The sequence below is a fragment of the Marmota marmota genome, unplaced genomic scaffold (assembly GCF_001458135.2).
Source record: "Marmota marmota marmota unplaced genomic scaffold, marMar, whole genome shotgun sequence".
Lineage (NCBI taxonomy): Eukaryota > Metazoa > Chordata > Mammalia > Rodentia > Sciuridae > Marmota > Marmota marmota.
The window spans coordinates 14,686,580-14,690,936 of record NW_025999960.1 but is presented as its reverse complement, the minus strand read 5'-3'; the positions used below and the strand labels follow the sequence as shown (position 1 = coordinate 14,690,936).

At 43.8% G+C, this 4,357-nt stretch overlaps 1 pseudogene; it reads right to left on the bottom strand.

Moving 5' to 3' along the window:
- Window positions 1-1,804: 1,804 nt before the first annotated feature.
- LOC107148721 lies at window positions 1,805-2,810 on the bottom strand (annotated as a pseudogene).
- Between the last annotated feature and the right edge of the window lie 1,547 nt (window positions 2,811-4,357).

The window sequence follows — 4,357 nt, the reverse complement described above, 5'->3', positions numbered from 1 at the left end:
CCCACTACTCAGGATTATATCTTTTTACATTCCTCAGCATCTGCATTTCTTTTTTCTCACTCGTTTTTCCTATTATCATCCCCCTTACCTCTGAAAACCATGCCTTTTCCCTGCACAGATAATCAATTGTGGTATTTGTTAAATATGGATCCCTGGGCCCAATTTCTAGAAAGCCAGATACTATAGGTCTGGTTGCCCAGAAATATTTATTTGTAAACATCATCATTCTGATATCAATGTATTATATACCATATACCACGAAACACATCAATAAAGTTCAAATGAAAAAATTAGAAGTTTGTTTTGTGTGCTGGAGATTGAACCCAGGAACTTGTGTGTGTTAAGCATGCACTCTACCACTGAGCTACACCTGCAGACTTTTTCCTTTTTTTTTTTAAGAAACTGGGTTGTGCAGGTCAAAGTGTCCCACACCGAACACTGAGGCAGAAGGATCACAAATTCTAGGCCAATCTGGGCAACTTAGAGAGACTCTGGCTCAAAATTAAAAAAAATGTCTGGGGATGTAGCTCAGTGGTAAAGCACCCCTGAGTCCAATCCCCAGCATTAGGAAAGAGAGATAGAGATAGAGATAGAGATAGATAGAGGGAGAGAGAGAGAGAGAGAGAGAGAGAGAGAGAGAGAGAGAGAGAGAGAAGAGAAGAGAAGAGAAGAGAAGAGAAGAGAAGAGAAGAGAAGAGAAGAGAAGAGAAGAGAAGAGAAGAGAAGAGGAGAGAGGGAGGAACTGCTATACTGCTCAGCTGGCCCTAAACCCTTGCACTCAAATGATTTTCCTGCCTCAGCCTCCCAAGTAGCTAAGACTGCTGGTGTGGTGGCACATGCCTGTAAACCCAGAAGCTCAGGAGGCTGAGACAGGAGGATCACGAGTTCAAAGCCAACCTCAGAAAAGGCGAGGCGCTAAGCAACTCAGTAAGAGCCTGTCTCTAAATAAAATGCAAAATACGGCTGGGGATGTGGCTCAGTGGTCGAGTGCTCCTGAGTTCAATCCCTGGTACCAAAATGAAAAAAAAAATTCCTTTCCACCCCAAGTAGCTAAGACTATAGTCACGCTCCTCCAGAACATTTTTTTCCCCCACTTTTAATGCCTTAAAGATTCTCTGATAGAGCAAAATTTCAGAATCCTCTCATTGGGTTTGATTTGTTCTTCCTATCTCATTTAGTTTCCTCCTTCCTTTCTTCTATTACTTATTAGTCCAAAATCAGTGACAAGACAACTAATGGAAATTCACAGAGCAGTGGTCTAATTGGCCTCCTGGGCTCCAGGCATGAGTGCCTTGAGCTCCTGCTTGTCCTCTAACTGACCTTTGCTTTTCCATGGCAGAGCTCTGTCTGTGCAGTGGCATCCCTTTTAAGCCTGTCACTACCTATTCTACAGACTTTGGGCTTAAGAGTTTTTTTTTTTTCATTTTGGAGATTTTGTTTGAATTGTGTCATGAGATCTTACCTTAATTCTGTTCTTATTACCATCTTCCTAACCCCCCTTTTCCTGTTTGCCGATGCCCTTACTTAGTCCTTGCCACCTTCAATTAAGAATCCGAAAATATTCCCCACCTGGCATTACTGCCCCGTTCCCTCCTGCATTCTTTTCAGCACTAAGTCACTCATTTTTTCAATTTATAGTTTTGGAATGTCTATGGTGATCAGGCCCCTACTAGGCATGTGATTTTGATCCTTACCAAATTGCAGTGGGAAAATTGTTACCTTGTGTTGTGGGACTATGTTTAGTCCCACAGTCTCTACCTTTCCACTGCCATAGTCTCTAGTCCATCCAACTTTGAGGAAGGGGCTAAGTTGAAGTTGAGGAAAATGCAAATAACTGTCCTGTCCCCCTCAGTAAGGCATGCCCTAGGATCAGCTGTCCCCAGAGCTGACGAAGAGCACCCTTTACCTCTTGGTTCTTGAGACTGTAGATGATGGGGTTGACCATGGGAGTGAATACAGTGTAGAGGATAGTGAAGGCCTTTCGGAGCCAGGGTGCCATGTGGTCTGTTGGAGCCACATAAACCACAATGAGGGTGCCATAAAACACTCCAACCACACTGAGGTGGGAGGAGCAGGTGGAGAAGGCTTTCTGTCTCCCGGGGCCTGGAGGTATTTGCAGCACAACCCTCAAGATGAAGGCATAGGATGTCACTATCAGCAGGAAGGGGGTCACTGTCAGGAAGCCTGAGATGCTGACTCCAGCTTCCCACATGACTCCCACATCCCCACAGAATAACCCTACAACTGGAGCGAAGTCACAAAAGTAGTGGTCAATTTGTCTGATGCCAGGACAAAGGGGACAAGGGGGCTGCCAGGGCCAGAGTGAAGGCAGAGAAAAAGAAGCCACTGAGCCAAGAACCAGCAGCAAGGCAGCTACAAAACCAGGTGCTCATGAGGACAGGGTAGTGAAGGGGATGGCAAATGGCCAAGTAACGGTCATAGGACATGGCAGAGAGCAGGAGGCACTCAGCTGCAGCCAGTGAGGCAAACATGTAGAACTGAATAAGACAGTCAACCAGTGAGATGAAGTCTCTCCCTTCCAGGAAACTCTGTAACAGCTGAGGCGTGATGTTGGAGGTATAGCCAATCTCCAGCAGGGAGAAGTGGCAAAGGAAGAAGTACATGGGTGTGTGGAGTGTCCGACTGGAGGCCACAGCCAGCAGGATGAGGGTATTACCCCCGACTGTCACCACATAGATGGCTAGAAGGAGGGTGAAGGGAAGGAAGCCCAGGCTTTGCAGATCCCCAAATCCCACTAGGATCAGCCAGGTGGTCTGGTTCTCACTGTCACCACTGGACTGCTTCTTCATCTAGAGCTGAGCCCAAAAGAAGAGAGAAAGGTAACCAATATTGACCAATATCCTATAATGGCCACACTCCATGCTTGGCTTATTCATTTGTACATTGCAACAAGCACTGGAGACAATTCTTATTGTTTCCTATTTATAGAAAAGAAACTGAGGCCCAGTGAGTTTAAGTCAAGTATTCACGGTCACTATGGTGGAGCCATGCTTTGAAACCAAGTTGGCTTGACTCCAAAGCTCCTGTGCAAAATACTGTTCTACAGTGCTTTCCTAATCCTTTTCTGAGTGATAAAAATATCAGAATTAGCATCATAGTACTCTCCCATTGATAGGCAGCTAGTTACCTAGCACTCTTAACTGAGTACTAATAGGAGAACCACATCTGTGAATTGTTCTGGAAGGGTGGGAGTGGCACCCAGGGAGGGAGATGGTTCTACTTTGAAGTCATGTGCATTCCTAAGGCAGCCACTTGTCTCAATTTTCCCTCTCCAAGAAAGTCAGACTGGAAATCCAGATAAGCAATCTTTATCATCTACTCTGTGGGAGATGCAATATAGAAATATCTGAAGTAGCCCATATCCCAGCCCCTTGGGCAGCCATTCTTTCTTCTTAGATAAGTGGCCTGGTAACCTTTTGTAAAATTATTTTCAAAAATTTCCCAGTCTCTGGTCAGTTTTTCAGAAGCTAAGGATTGTTTATTTTTCTTGATTCTCCTGCCCTATATTCTCCATACAGGTAAAATGCTCAATTTAGCTCAGCTAACTCTGAGTTCTTTAGAAATTTCCACCCTAGTACAGGTTTTCTTCTTTTAGTTTCTTCAGTACTAACTTACCACCAAGCACACAGGGGACCCTGATAATTACTTAGGAAGGAATAAATAAATGGACTAAGGAATTAGTTACAATAATTTTCCATCACCAAATTGTCATGGAAAAATGCAGCATGTGACACCTAATCCTTGTGCCAGAGAAAGGGGCATAAATGACTACCAAGAGAGAGAAGGGATCTATGATTCCTCTGCTAAATGAGGGAATATTTGACTATTGCCACTCAGAACTTGAGATAGAACTATGATTGAGAATAGAGGTGGAAGTCAAAGAGGGGTGTGTGTGTGTGTGTGTGTGTGTGTGTGTGTATGTGTGTGTGTGTGTGTGTATGACAGGAGGAGGAAACCAGAATGCCCAACAGGATACAAAGTCTCTACATTTTTAAAGTTGAAAAAGATGCCATTCCACATTCACAGATGGCAGCAAAAACACAAGGCTTTTGTTTCTGCCCTGGCCCTACCTTTTCCTCTGGGCTACATCATGCAGACACATATTCAATCACATGATGGTACAGAGATAGAATGCTTTCATATGTATTTGGACATATTTTGCCTTTTGTATACTAATGACTTCTTAAAATGCCAGGAAGAAATTTCAGAGTGAAATTGGATACTTGGTTTAGTAGAGATCAACTGACCTCAAATTTCTCAAGTGACTGGACTCTGAACTAGTGCTTATGATCAAAAGTTATCATCACCTTTGAATTCAATTTAGTGAATTCAGTCC